We start from the raw sequence: 15,893 nt of genomic DNA, 5'->3' as shown, positions 1-15,893 counted from the left end.
AGCTTCACAAGAGGAGTGAGGGAGAGTCCCCACTTCAGCGCTTCTTCGTACACAGCCGCCAGGAGAGGAACCAGGGTATCTGCAAAGGCTTTATAGAATTCTCCCGTTAGGCTGTCAAGAGGGTAGGGTCTTTATGGCCGCTCTATTCTCGTCCTGTGAGATCAGCTCATTCAGTGGTTCACGCAGATGTTGTTCGACCCAGTAGAGCTGTGTCTTCTAGATATTCCAGTGGGGCATTTGAGTCTTTTGGGAGTTTAGCACTGTAGAGATCCTGGTAGAATCGACTGAATTCCTCTGCAATCTTTTCGTCAGTGTGGAACACCTCGCCTTGCTTGGTTCGGATCCTTTCGATTTGGGACTGTTTTTTGTCGGCTCTGATTAGATTCGCCAGGAGGGCACCTGGTTTTTGGCCCTCGCCGTATTGACAGACTTGGCTGGGGCGGCTTAAAAATTGGACCTCCCGATCTGCTGCGGCATTGAATTTTTGCAGTTCTATTTTCAGGGCCGCAGCGGACTCCGGGTCGGCCATGTTCGTGTTCTGGGTTTCAAGATGCTTTAATTTGTCTTCGCTGGTTTTGAGCTTGCTCCCCATGAGTTTGAGGATACCATTTTCTTTGGTGTGGCATACCCCTCTAATGAAACATTTTAAAGACTCCCAGATGGTGCCTGCAGAGGGGACCAAGCCCAGGTTGGCCTCAAGAAACACGTCCATCTCTTCCCTCAATTCAGAGGCGAAGACTTCATCACGTAGCGAGCCCCCTTTTAAAGTGCCAGCGCTGTAATGGCGGTGTGGGGTTGGATGGCATGAGTTTAAGGAAAAGTGGTGAGTGGTCTGAGAGCGTTCTCGGGTGGATACAACACCGGCCACATGTCGGGGGGCCATTTTTTGAGGTGAAGAAATAGTCGATCCGGGAGCTTGTGTTGTGGACTGCAGAATGGAAGGTGAATTCTCGCAGCTCCCCATTAGAGACTCTCCATATGTCTTGAAGATCAAACGCTTTGCAAATTTCCTTTATTTGGAGACAGGCCTTAGAGGGCGGTTGTTGTGAGGCCTTTGATTTATCTCTTGTAGGGTCCAAAGCCGTGTTCATGTCCCCACCCCAGATAATTGTTGCGGGGTCGTGAGTGGAGAGCTGAGTTAGCACCCAACTGAAATTGTCGGGGCCGGCAACATTCGACGCATATGAATTAATGAAAGTCATTTTCTGACCTGCGATGATGCCACACACTAGAATCACTCTTCCTTCGTTGTCTTTTGCCGTATGAAGTAGCCTGAAACTAAGCCTCCTGTGTATGAGAATCGCGACTCCTCTCGAGTATGTGGAGAAGGATGAGAAGTATCTGTGACAACCCCAGCTCTTGGCCCACTGATGATCCTTCCCTGGGGTGAGATGAGTCTCTTGGATCAAAGCCACGTCCACTTTGTGGGGGCGTCTGAGGTAATGCAGAATTTTTCTGGTTTTAGCGGGGATATTGCCGCCTCTTATATTCCACGTCAAGACATTGAATGGGTGATTTAGTTTTTATATGGGGCCATTTTGCCATTTCAGTGGACTGCGATGGACTAGTTATACTCGGACTGGTGCCAGGGTCAATGCTCAATGGCGGGGAGCCCGGCTGAGGCGACGGTGCTGATGATGGGCCAGGAGCAGGTGAGGAGCAGGATGGTCGGGATCTTGAGGCGCCGAACTTTCCCAATGAACTCTGAGGGCTCGAACCGCGGGCTAACCCCAACAGGCCCGAGCCGTTACTCTTTGAAGGGTGGGCAACCCCCAACTGGCCCACCGAGAGGTCCCTCATGAACCAACAAACAACCAAAATAACCCCTGGAGCCACCATGCCGAGGGCTGAAACTTCACCTCGGCGGAGCAAACTCCACTTGGAACAAAACAACTTAACAGTGGCTGTGCTAGGGGCGCTCGGGGCTTCCCAAGTGACCCCAACGGTCGATGTGCTAGGGGCACCAGGGGCTTCCCTGGTGAGTCAGCCCCGACTTACGTATAGTGTATGTGATCCGGTGTATTCAGCAACGTGACTATGCCTACAACGAACTGTGTGGTTCCACTGTTTTATGGAGGATTCCTGAGGTTTCTGTCCCTTTGAGGTCTTGGCCGAGCCTGGTTCTGTACTGGACAACCCAGTTGATCCAAAAAAAGTATTGGCTTCTTCCGGGGATTGAAAGAAGTGAACTTTCCCCTCGTGAAGTATTCTAAGCCTTGCGGGGAATAGCATTGAATAAGTTAATTGACTGTTTCTAAGTCTCTGTTTAACATTGGCGAATGTTTTCCGCTGAGCCTGGACCGCCGGGGAGAAGTCGGGATAAAAGTGGATTGTGTCCCCCTCATGCAGTAGTTCGCCTTTTTCTCTGGCCAGCCGAAGGATGGAATCGCGATCCCTGTAGTTAAGAAGTCTCGCTACGATTGGCCTGGGTGGCAAGCCTGGGGCCGGTCTGGACGAGGGTACCCTGTGTGCTCTCTGAATTATGAAGGTTTGGGATAAAGCGTCACAACCAAATAGGGATATGCAAAGGGACTCCACAAAGTCCTCCATTTTCCCTTGCACTTGGTGTTCTCTCACTCCCACTATCCGTAGGTTGTTCCTTCTCGATCGGCCCTCCAATGTGAGTGAAATCCTCACATTTATCAATAATAGATTTCGTTTGCCCTTCAAGTTGCGAGACTTTGTCAGGGTTGAGGAGTTATCATCGAGATGAGACACCCTTTGTTCCATTTCATTCATGCGTTCAGTGTGTGAGTCCATACGATGTTGCATCAAGTCTACTTTGGAAGCTAGACCATCCATTTTGCTATTCAGGCTACCGATGCCGCTCTGCAAGTCCAGCAGGATGTTTTTGATTTCAGATGGATTAATTGATTCCTCTTCTTGGTTTGGACATGCTGACGAAGGCGCCTGGTCTTCCTGAATGAGGGGTGCTTTTGGGGTTGAGCCCTGTCAAAGTTTAGTTTCCTCTGGGATTTATCGTGTTTTCCCATCTTGACTGAGGGTTTGGAGGGGGCTGGTGGGACGCGGTCCGCCCTGCCCAGGGTGCTCCAGGGGCTCTTCACTAAAAAGGATTTCTTGTAGTGTCCTGAGAGTACTGGTCCCGAGAACCAGATGGGGCGAAGAGTCACCTCAAAAAACAAAGCTCTTGCTCTTGCCAAGTTCTGTTCCCTCCTGATTGGGAAGAAAGGTGGGGGAGGGTCTCCTGGAACGGGACCCCCGCGTCAGAGGTGATGCAGCGTGCGGCCCCGGGGGGGCCCGTGCTTGTATCAGCGGGTATTTTGAAATATTTATTAAGGGTTTATATTCTTGGAAGAGGATGGAGGACCCCCGATATTGCTTGGGTGTCGCTTCGGGACTCTGTTCTGATTTGGCGTTCAACTCGCCATGCAGCCGTTGTCAACTGGAGCGTTGGGGCCAGGAGAAGGTGGGCCGCCTATGGGCTGGCGAAATGTGGTCCCCCGCGGCAATCAGGCGGGCCTGCCCCCTGAGGAGCACAGCCGGAGGGGGGGGGGGGGGCCGGAGCCCGTGTCCACCCGAAACAGGGGTGGCCACGACCTCTCTCCCGCTCCTTACCTCCACACGTGGCCGTCCGCTCGTACTCCGGGCTGTCCGGATCGTGTCTGCGCTTCGGCCCTCCCGGATTTCACCGGACCGCTCTGATCCCCGCCGCCTCCGACGAATCGCTGGATTCTGGTGCGTATTGTCCGATCTTCGGATGGGGGTGGGGGGTGGGGATGGGGCGACGGCGGTAGTTAGCCTCGCACCCAGCCTCCCGGCCTCCGGTGACTGGGTCCCGGCGGGAACACAGGATCCTTTGCTGCTCTGTTGGGGGGCGTCTCTGTTACTCCTCACTTGTTGAGCACGCCAGGTCTCAGTGCAGGAAGTCTCCGGGCTTCTGCAGGGGGGCGTCAGCGGCCGCACTCTAGCCCGCGCCCAGTAGGCCTGCAGGACGCGGCTTGGCCTCCAGACCCTGCCGGCTGTGTAATGTCTTGGAGCGGCCGATTTTCTTCCAAATTTCGCGTGCAGGCAGCTGGGGTTCGTTGTTTTACCGGGGACGTGGAATGAATACGTGGAAATACCGAAAACAGCAAGGATTATGCAGGATTGATGCGGGGCTGATCGGGAGCCTAAACCAAGGCGGCCATCTTGGTTGGCCCTCTAGCGCCCTCTATACACAAGAAGGACTTTAAGAAAAAAGAAATGGCTAATAAACCCAATCAGAGCCAAAAGAAAGAGTATTTGGTCAAGTGGGTTTATGTTCCAGTCTAATATAATAGCCTAAAACAATACCACGTTTATATAGTATAATCGCGGTAGATACCACTGCCACCAGCTAAATCTAAATGTTAAAAAGTCTCTAGGAGCTACAGATAAAAAGGACTTAGGATTAACCCTTTCCAGTACTCCATGTAAGATGGGATGTACTGGATCTGTGGTTAAATGACTATGTAAAGTTAATGGCAACTTTACCCTTTTCTGGGTGACAGTAGTAAGCCCCAGAAATGGAGTCAGTGGGAAGCCTAAATGACAACCCTGTGTCACTGCACTGAAGGTGCTGTGTAACGCACAAAAGAAATGGGCTACTGAAGTGGTGTACTCCAGAGTCCACAATCACAAAAACAGATGGAATACAAAACAAATATTGATATTGGGGCTACTTACACAGGTAAGAGTGGGGGAAAAAGAGGCACACTCTTACCAAGTGGAAAAAATAAACTCAAAAAAATCCAGCAAAACTGCTGGGGGACTCACTAGGTGAGGGAAAATAGCCATAGAATGAGAATTCTCCCTAAAAGGAGTATAACCAGGTTACTCACCGTAGTGACCACCTTACTCTTAGTCCATCGTCCCCTTTCCTCCATATGCCCGCGCGCCGCCCCCCCCCCCTCTAATAAGGTTCCTCTGTTATCGCTAAAACGCTAAAAGGTCTCTGACCTGGCAATAGAAAAGGACTGATGGGTGAGGCTTGGGGCGGAGCTGAGATGGGCAGGGGTTACGGCGACGTTCCAGGCCCCGCCTAGAAAGAGAACATTTTTGCATTTTTTTTTTTTACAAAGGGCTCCGGCCCACAGGATGGAGGAATGTCCCATAAGTATGGCGGAAAGGGGACTATTGACTAGGAGTAAGGCGGTCACTACGGTAAGTAACCTGGTTATTTTATTTTGCAAAGAGGTGCAGTGATTATTTTACCGTTTGGATTATTTTTATCGTTTGGGTTGCTATTTTCTTTCAAAATTGGTGACCCCCGACGTGATACAAGCATCTCTGTGAAGTCGGGAGTGTCCCATACGTGCATCCTGGGGTGTGGCACCCATCTGCAGTAACCAGTTCCGTGCACAATTTGAAGAGGTTTGCAGGTGCCGTGTTACAGAAGGGCCGTCAGCTTCTTGGAGTGAGGTGCTGCTCCCAGATTGGGCAAGCCGTTTATGGGACCCCGTATCAGAGGTGCTTGGGAGAACGCATAAATGTAAGTGCACCTTTGAGGGAGACGAGAACAGGAGGAGAGTGTTTGTGTAGAGGATGGGTACACAACATACAGCCCGCGGGCCAAGTGCGGCCTGTGATGATGTTGCATGCGGCCCGGCAGGGTTGAAGACTTTCCTAATGGAAGGCGGCCCGCAAGCAGCAACGGTTGCCCTCCATTAAGAAAGTCTTTGTTTTCCGTGCCGGGTCGTGAAAAAAAAACTGCCCCTCATTGGCTCAGTCAGCACACACTACGTGACTCCTGTGAGTCGCGTAGTGTGTGTGTGTATGTTAAGCCAATGGGGGGGGGGGGCAACAGTGCGGCTGACGTGGCCAATAAGGCTTGATGCTGGCAAGCATTTTAGCCTTGCCACGCCAGCTGCACAAGAAGTCATCCCCCCTGCCTGGCTGCACGCACGTCTTCTCTCTGCTCTGCAGCTTGTGCGCCCGCCTGGTGAGTTCATAAAAAATGCTTTGTGAACAACAGCCGGGTGGGTGGGCAGCAGCATGGCAGGCTTTACCGAGCCCCCAGTTTCACAGAGGGAAGCTGGGGCTCGGTGACCTAATCTGCCCTGGCAGGGGCGCCGAGTGCAGGGATCTGGGGGGCCCGGGCCCCCACCCCCGGCAGAATGGAGTCGGGGCTGAGCCCCCATCCCGCAGAGAGGAGATGCAGTATGGATGGCCCTTTGTGTCCATCCATACTGTGTCTCTCTCTCTGGCGGCCTGGGTAAAAGCGGGGGAGAAACGATGTTTAGAAATTGTGGGACAGATGCAAAGCAGGAGGCTCTTGCTTTGCATCTGTCCCTCAATTTCTAAAAATCGTTTTGGGTTGGGTGTATTTGTACATCTGTGCACCCCTCTTGGCAAGAGGGGTGAATAGATGTAGAGGTACACCCAACCCAGAAGGATTTTTAGAAATGGAGGTACAGATGCAAAGCAAGGGAAGGAGGGATGGGGTAGGGAGAGGGCAAATGAGCCTGTTTGCATGTCTCTGGGTGTGCACGTGGTGAGGGTGAATGCTATGGGCGGGGAGCGGAGGCGTATGAGCCAGCACTTTCTAGTAGAGCTGCCATATTTGAAATGGGGCAATGCTGGTACTCCTCAGCTCACTATACTCTTGATAGGATAGTAGTGCTGTAACAGGGCTTCTATAATTGTTGAATCTTCTCAGCGATACTATGCTTTGGTTGAGATAATTCTAATTCATCTTACTGGGGCTGCTATACTTTTGATGGGACAACATCAGCACCTCTCAGTTCAGCTTCTACGCTCTTAGACAAGGCCCCAGCACTTCTCAACAAATGTATTTCCTTTTATTTTAATTGGTTATTTATAATGCGTGTACTATCCAGAGGTTTCTAAGCGCGTTCCGAGGGAGCGAACCTGTGTTGCGCGTTCCGAGGGAGTGAACCTGTGTTGCGCGTTCCGAAGGAGCGAACCTGTGTTGCTCTGTGTCGTCTTGCTTCCAAGGCGATCACGTTGCCCCTGAGCTAACCTTCCGATACTCTAAAAGATCTGAAGTACATTTAATGATACAGAACCAGAACTATTGAGCAAGTCTGTCATCAGAATAACTGAACACTGTCGTGGTTATACAAGAGCTCATATATTTAAAGGGATGGACAAGTTATCACCCCTGCACACACATTGAATGAATATAGTATGGATTGAGAAAACTGGAGTGACAATTCAGAGTGTTTTAACAGAAATATAATTGTCTTCCCAGATGGGAGACTGACTCCATTAATATACACGGGGTCACTGAGATGACCAAGAGTGAAACTGAAGAAGTGAGCATGTGATCCGGGGATTTGCGGCCCTATAACTGCCCCCCCCCCCCCCCCCTGGGAAATTCATAAGTCGGCTCCCCTGTGCCCTGGGCTCCTTGCTCCTTTCCCCAAACAACATAGTGTTTGCTTGAGGGGTGGGTGTCTTGGGGCATAGTGTTTGCATGATGGGTCGGTGTCATGGGGCATAGCGTTTGGTTGAGGGGTGGGTGCCTTGGGGCATAGTGTTTGGTTGAGGGATGGGTGTCTTGGGGCATAGTGTTTGAATGAGGGGTGGGTGCCTTGGGGCATAGTGTGCGCTTGAGGGGTGGGAGCCATGGGGCATAGTGTTGCACTCTAAGAGTGAACCCAAAAAGAAAGCTAAAACAGGCACAGTTAGGAGATGTACATCCTTTGCTTTTTGTGGAAACCTGACTCAACGAAGGCCATACTCCTCTTGGGCGATCCAAACAGCAAAGTATAGCAGTCCAAAATAATGGAATGTCCAATCAAGTGTCAATAAAATGTATATCATTTAATTAAACATGATATGCAATAACTAAATAGAAATAAAATAACAATGGGAAATGTGTAGTACAAAATATAAGTTTGAAATACAAATATGCATTACACCTCAAAAACATTTTTTTTCCATGTGTTTAAATAAGAATTGGGGGTTGAAAAAGCCTCCTGCGACGCCACGCCCCATCGTGCCTACCGCCCTACCCACATTTACTTTTCGGCCCACTATAGCCATCATGTAAGGTACTTTCGGCCCTCTGTCAAAATCAGTTGTGCACCCCTGGTGTAGAGTGAGGTGATGGTGAGTGTGTGGTTTGTGAAAGGTCATGTGGCATTATATAGTGGTTTCATATATACTGAGATGGCCATAGGGATCTCGTCGGCTGAGAGGAAAGGTAGAAAGGTGACGTCACGGTACATATTGCGAGGAAACGAGAAGAGAGGGGAAACTGAATCTTCTTCGTTGAGGAGGAAAGACAGAGCTGCAAATAAATTAGAGGTGAGTTCCAGTATATGGAGGGGCTGAGACCCATCCACTCAGCAAAATGGGAGTGTGAGTGAATAAATTCCCCTCTTCCCGATTCAAGGGGATAGAGGAAGTGTCTAAACCATTGTGCAAATAAATGTGATTTTTTTGTGTTTTAGGCCCATTATATGGCAGGCCTGGGATCCCTTTGGCAGGCATAAGATGGTTAATGAGGTAAATTACCTTGTCTCGAAGAGGAGACTGAGGAAGGGTCTAAACCATTGTGTAAACATTTATTATTGATTTGTGATTTAAGGTGTTTTTGGAGTTGTTATAGTGTGGATTGGTAGTGTTTGAGTTATGTGCAGAAGAGGTGTGATGTGATAAGTGTGAGTTGAAGAGAACAGGGAGGGGTAACAGGGATTGCAGGCAGCATTGGTAGGGGGCAGGTAGATCAGCAGCACTGGATCGTATCTAGGAAACAAAAGATTATTACAAGTGCAGATTTGATGTAACTGAGTTCCCTTACCCCACTGGAATACATGTGTACGGCAGTCCCGCTGTACTGGGAGAAAATTATGAAATATCATACAGAGTGCATTGCTGATATGAGAGGGATGTACAGGCTGTGGCCCAAAAACAACAAATAATAAAGATGTTCTGGGCAACGTTTGCAAATATAGTTGCAAAATATAAGGGAAGGAAGTTGAAGAATAGGGTATTTTCGAGCTTTGGAGAATGGTTGAAGATTTGGAAGATGTCCCCCCGGACCCTAAATGGGGAGAATGTGTAATACCAGCACCCTGTGTGACTCCAGAACCTAGTGTAGCCCCTGCCTCCTGTGATACACCTACAATCCCCACAGCCCGCCACCCTCACAGGGTTGTTACCCTATGCAAGCAGCCACAGGTTATACTTATACTAATGCCCCATGCAGCCACACGACAGAGGGCCCCAACCTATGAAAACATCATGCAGCCCCCAGCAGAAAATACCATGTGCAACCCATTAGTTATGGAAACCGAGAACATGGCACAACGAGATTTAGAAACAGTGCTGCGAAGGACAGAGGCAGAGCTTGCATGAGTAAAGAAAGAAATGTGAAGAGCGCCAATAGATACTGATGAATGTAGAGTGAGTGATATTTGCTTTAGGATTGACAGTACCGTGATTAGGGGTGTGCATGTTGAAAAGAAGGGTGAGGGTCACAACAATAAGAGGTATGGAGAGGGATTCCCACGGGTGGGCAGTTTAGACTATGAGTCAATCAGATCAGACTGATGCAGGAGGAGCAGCAGAGGAGGAGGAATGGGGCACAGATAAGGAACATGGAGATGAGATGCTGCCTAAGGTGACACTGAGAGTAGAACGTTTGTGGGGTCCAAGATTGAGAGTGGGACCAGGTCGCATGGCGGTGGTGTAGGGGAAGCGGATGGGGAAAAGATCACTGGCTAAGCAGGTGTAAACACTGTTTCCATTGTTACATAAAGGTCCCGGCAGAGCACAGTGGGTGGCCTGGCCACACATTGATGCAAACAATTTGACAAAGCACTGCCATCACTTGTAGCAGGGGCAGGTAAATGGATATATGCATTTGAAAAATAGACAGCTGGTATTACACTAGCAATAGGAGACATGAAAAGTTAAGTTTGTTTGCCGCATTATTAGGAGACCAAGCAGATGATATTTGGAAAAGAGCAGGGTATCCAGGGGTACGAATGGGTGATGACAACCATGAGGGGGGTATTTTAATAATTGTCGGGCTAATGTGTGGGCTGCCCTAAGAGCAGCATATCCTGCTACACTGTACATACATTCAATAATGGCACAGACTATGAAAGAGGATGAAGACCTGGCAAAATATATACCACAGATTCAAGAGATGTGGAGGGCTGAGACAAGGGAACCATGGGATATGACTATAGCAATATTCTATCAGATGCTAAAGAAAGGGTTCCCAAAGGTAGTGCAGACAGATTTGGATAAGGTAGTGGGGATCGAGGCTAAGGAATGGGCAGAGATTCAGGCAATTATAGTACATCGTTGCAGGTGAAGACAGGAGAAGCAGAAGGAAGTGGTTGACAATGCACAGAAGGCTGAACCGAAGTTAGTACAAAATTAATTAGTGAAATTGAGCGTTGATTACGGGCCCACTTGTAGTGCAGGTAGAACCGCAAATGGCACAGGTGGAAACGAGAATGTTGCCAGAGTGGACAGGAGAGTATGATGGCTATCCAGACAATAGAAGATACCAGGGAGGCTACCAAAGAGGTAGAGGGGGATTCGATAGGAGGTAGATCTGGAGGGATGGGGCTGAGATTTGGTGGACCAGGACTGTACTGATCATGTGGGAGAATGGGCCATTTTGCGCACAAGTGTAGAAGTAGGCAAGCGGATGAGCATGATCCCCCACGCATATCCCAGCAGACTGATGTCCCCGATCACATATCCATAGCAGTATGGATGAAGCCTCCAAGTGCCCCATATGGTGCGGTGCCCGTACAGGTGCCCCAGCAGGGCCAGTAGCCCCAATATCAATATTTGTGCCAGACCACCACAGATGCAACTTCCAGTTGCCAATAGCACGCTAGTTAATGCGGAGCAAAAGCCACAACAACCAGCGCTACAAATATAGGATCAAAAAGCTTTGCTGCCTGGCACAGTGACACTGTATACAGGGCAAGGATCGAACACATTCCCAGATTAGGACAGCCCATAGAGAGCTCTGGCGTGCCCAGTCCTATAAGTCGCTGCCGACCCGGAAAAGGAACCCCTGGTAGGTGTGGAGATAGGCAACAAATCATTTGTTTTCATGGTTCACACCGGCGCAACAAAATCATGCGTAAATTAAGGGGCTTCCACTTATGAGGAAAGTAAATGGACATGCAAGGATTCTCTGGGCAATACATTTGGTTTCATTTACAGAAGACTTGCCAATTAAGTTAGGTAACCAAGAGGTGTTTTACTGTTCTCAACCGCAACAACGGTGAACATTTTAGGGAGGGATCTGTTAAGTAAGCTAAATATGACAATTTCATTTTCGGAAGAAGGGGTGGTGTGCTTCACACTAGGAATTATTTATGCAAGGGTCCTGGTGATAACACAAGCATTGTACAGTGATGGTGCCATGAGAGGAATACCTTTGCACCCGGATTTGTTTATGTATGGAGTGACCATGTTGTTAAGTGCCAGGTATCAGAAAAAAGCCATGGAGGGTACAGTCTGAATTTTTGTTTAGGCCAGCAGTGCCCCAATATCATTCTCCAGGTACTATTAAGATTTGGAGGGTGTGCTGATTGCGAACAGTACAATAAGGTTGATCGAGGCTGACAAAGAGGGCGATGAGTGGTGCACAGTTTTGTTTTTGATCCGGCTCAACCACTGATTGGGGTGTCGGGTGGGAAGTTGTTTGAGGATGCTGATAATATCAGTGAAATAATACTAGAGGTATGTGTGTGTATATATATATATATATGTGAAATATTGATCCAGCATAGGAATGTCCTTTGTCCTGTATCCTGTATGTATTGGCAAATTTCATGTCTGCACACCTAAAGGCGGACCAGTTACAGGTCCTAAGTACTTTATAGGCTGATAACCGCCATGACGTAGGGCTCTTGAAGAGCATAGGAGCAGCATGCATCTAGCTTGAAGAGCATAGGTGCAGTGTTACCTAGGGTGCAATAGTATCCATTGTCAAGGGAAGTAGATGAGACAATTGTGGTGTGTGACAGCAGGGCATTATAGTGCCCTTAGTGTCTCCATGTAACACAGGGATATACCCTGTCAGAAAAGCAAGATGGTCAAGTTGGAGGATGATACAGGACCTACATCCATTGAATAACATTGTGGAAGCAGAGTTCCCAGTTGTGCATGATCCTTTGAATATGCCAACTGAGGCCATACAATTTACTGTCATTGATTTCTTTTCCATTCCATTGCACACCGATTCTACTGTGCACTGTGTTTACCTATCATGGGCAAAGTTCCCAACACACCAGACTTCCTAAGGGGTTCTGCAAGCCCCCTGAGCATTTTTAACAGAGTACTAGGCATGGATCCCAGAAATATACATGTACCGAGTATGGTCATTCAATATGTAGATGACCTTCTAGTGTGCAGCACAACAGAAGACCTAAGTAGAGCAGATTCATTTACACTGCCTACACTGCTTGCAGACAAAGGATACAAAGAACACAAGGATAACATGCAATACTGTCAGAAAGAGGTAGTGTATTTGGGACACATAATATCATCTGTAGGGAAAAAGTAACCCCTGAAAGAGCAACTGCAGTACAGAACACACCGCAGCCCACTAAAGTTAAAGAAATGCAGAAGGTTTTGGGTTTGTGTAACTATTGTAGAGCATGGATTTTTGACCATTCTAGTTACATACAACCTTTACTGCAGGGACTCAAAGAAGCATAGGGAAGGAATAGATCCCTCACATGGACAGGCAAAATGATAACATGTTTCCAGGAACTCAAAAATGTCATAAGTAAGTACTGGCAACCCCAGATTACATGAAAGCATTGTATTTGTTCTCACAATGCAATGGACAAATAATGGCGGGTGTATGGGCTCAGCACACTTAACTAGGACGGAAACCACTAGCATATTACAGTGGCATAATAAATTCAGTGATGCAGGGTCCCTTGTGAAAATGCATTGGCCGCTGCGGCCTTTGCCATTGAAAAGGCTTCACACATCACTATGGGCTACTGAGTGGCATTATATGTAGAGCATGTAGTATTCGCAATCCTTGAAAGATCTTAATCCGCTTTAACCACATAAAGGGCCTCTGCGTATGAAGTGATTTTTGTCAAGCCTGTCAATTCATATTGTGCGATGCCGCACAGTGAGCCCTGCCACGTTTATTACAATACCTGTTGAGGAAGTGCATGAATGCGTTACCTATGAAGGCCCTGAAGATGATTTAATATGAGCAGGGGAGGTTGCACTTGAGGAAGGGGAGGTCCTTCTCATTGATGGGTCATTGACGATTGATCAGGAGAATGGCCAGAGATACACATGTGCTGCAGTGGTACACCTTGTAGATGGGGAATATGAGGTTGTAGTTAAAAAAAGATTTCCAACACACTATTTGGCTCAGGCAACAGAACTGATTGCATTAATTGAGGCCTCCTAAGGGAGCCTACTGACTATTTATTCTAATTCTGCATAGATTACCACCACCGTACATTCACGGTTGTCCAGATGGAAAAGAAGGGGCTATCAGAGGTCGGACTGCACACCCGTACAGCATGCAGCCTTGTTAGAGAGATTGATTTATGCCTTGTTCCATCCAACACTATTAGCGGTTTTTAAATGTGCCCCCACCCCACCTAAAATTCAGACGCTGTTTCTCTTGGCAATGATTCAGCAGAAAAGGCCGCCAAAGAACTTTGGCGCCAGGCTCATAACCATCATGAAGACCAACATTAGAATGGGACTATTTACTTGGGACTATTTAACTTCGGGGGGTTTCAGCCAACATGGAGGCACACACATAGCTCAGTTACAAGGAACTGAGCTATGCGGTCTAGTCTTTTGGGTGTGGCAGGCCTGGGACTACTTTACCTGGACTACTTTACCTGGACTACTTTACCTGAGACTATTTTTAAACCGCACCCAAACAGCAGAACACACTTTGTGTTATTCTGCTGTGGGCAGCGTAATGCTCACCGTGTCCAGTTATTTGATGCCAGCTTACTTGAAACCAAGGACCTGCAGAGAGAGAGAAAGAACACTACAAACTTACCTGGAATAGTATCCTGTCTTCAATCCATCGCCGATTTTAGTTCCACTGACCTGAATGTACAAACTCCATCATCCGGCACCGCATGCATCCTGGAATATCATAACCTGGAAAGAGGAGGAAGAAAGACAGCAGTAATGAGCGTTTACTCACGTTTCCTCCCGAAAGAAGAAAGCCGCACAATTCCTACCCGGGTGGTTATCTCCTGGTCAGTATCATCGCTGGAACATTACGGCAAGGAACATCACAACCTGCAAGGAGGGAAAAGACACAGGTTAGCAATATAAAAGGCGAAACGGCGCAGTACATTGCGCATTACTCACCAGACAGCATCATGCACACCGCGCTTTCGCCTACCGGCCATGCTCATCTTCAAACTGCATGACAACACCAAAATACCTTTCCATACCTAAAAGGAAAGAAGCAAGACATTATTATTCGAACTAAGAGGAACATAAGAACTGCATATAAAGACTGTAAAGCAGCAAACCTACGGAGTCGCAGCAGGCCTGGATTCCCACAGGGGGGCTTGCACCAGTGAAGTAACTTGGTCGCTGCTCGCCCCACACATCTACGCACCCCTGCCATGAGGAGCAGGACGGAGAATCCACCTTTTACAATATTAAGGTGAGGAGAAGGCCCAAGGGGGAGGAAGGAGTTGAGGCCAACGGAGGTGGGAAAACATAAAGACAATCTGGTATTGAATCCAGCTCTCCTATATTGCAGACCCATCTTTAACCAGAGGCCTTACCAAGGGACCGGGAGAGATTTTGAGAGTGAAAATCATCCAACCAGGGCTGGGTGGCGTCCCTGTGGATACCAGGTGAGCGTAACAGCGGCACATTGCCCCGTCTCACTGGGCTTTCTGGGAAATTCACACTGACTGCGTGGATATGCTTAACAGGTGCAATAATTACTGTTACCTTATTGTTGTAGTGTGTCGTGTTCCCGTTGGGTTGAGGCTGGTCCCTGCGCATAACCTCATGCAGCATCAGCAGTCACATTTCTGGTACACAAGGTTTTTACTAGCTGGGAGGTGTGTGAGGTCCTGAAATCTGATAATGGAACTCTCCTTATTAACAAACTGTTCAAGGAAATAGTCTCCCTATTGGGGATAAAGCACAAACTGTGCGCAATATATATCATCCTCAGGCCAACGCGATTGCAGAAAAGATGAACGGACTACTGAAGAGTTAACTGTCTAAATTATGTACAACATTATGGAGGAACTGGTGGCACTCTCTCGCTCTGGCTTTGTTTAGCATGAGAACACGGTCCAGTAAAGGATGCACATGCCTCTTACTCCTACACGCACAGCATCAGATGCTCACAGGGCAGCAGGAGTTTTTGGGGAGGAGTTTTAGGGATGTTTTTGGGAGTTAACAAGGAGTATAAAAGTTTTTTTCTCGCCAGATTGCTCCTGAAGAGAAGAAACCGTTGAAGCATCTCCGACTGATGAACTGAACTTGGCGGTGCCTCAGCTGTATCCAGGGGCCAGGTCTTCTTGAGGAATTTTGTCCACTGCTGGAATGAGCAGAGGTTCCAGGGGCCTTATACAGTTGTCTTTGATACACCCTTTACAGTTAGGGTGAAGAAGTTGCGGTACTGGGTCCACATAGCTGATGTTCACAAAGCACCCAAGGGCCGCTCCACCTTCTCATGAGAACTGTCACATTATTGAGTGATATTAAAGTAAACTTTCCTTTTGATATTGCAGTTGATCAATCCTTATACTATGATGAAGATTGTGCATTTTTCTGCATGGTTGTCTGGTTTGTCTCTCCCTCTGCAGGTTCCACACTACAGGCATTGTGTAATACATATGGTATGTTGTGTATGTGGTTTTCTTTCTGGAGTAGGTGTAGTGTTTTTGTGTGGTTATTTTATATGGTTGGGGGCATATAAATGGAATGGG

At 48.1% G+C, this 15,893-nt stretch overlaps 1 long non-coding RNA gene across 1 annotated transcript in view; it reads left to right on the top strand.

The window, feature by feature from the left end:
* Positions 1 to 15,687, top strand: part of LOC138452542 (uncharacterized) — a 248,840-nt gene extending 233,153 nt beyond the window's left edge. Inside the window, exon 4 of the long non-coding RNA XR_011260209.1 lies at positions 15,392 to 15,687. This is a non-coding gene — a long non-coding RNA (uncharacterized lncRNA). The remainder of the gene's footprint in view (positions 1 to 15,391) is intronic.
* The last annotated feature ends 206 nt before the right edge of the window (positions 15,688 to 15,893 follow it).

The sequence above is a fragment of the Ambystoma mexicanum genome, chromosome 4p (genome assembly GCF_040938575.1).
Source record: "Ambystoma mexicanum isolate Mex_15411 chromosome 4p, UKY_AmexF1_1, whole genome shotgun sequence".
Lineage (NCBI taxonomy): Eukaryota > Metazoa > Chordata > Amphibia > Caudata > Ambystomatidae > Ambystoma > Ambystoma mexicanum.
The sequence above is the reverse complement of the archived record's forward strand: the minus strand, read 5'-3'. Positions and strand labels throughout refer to the sequence as shown.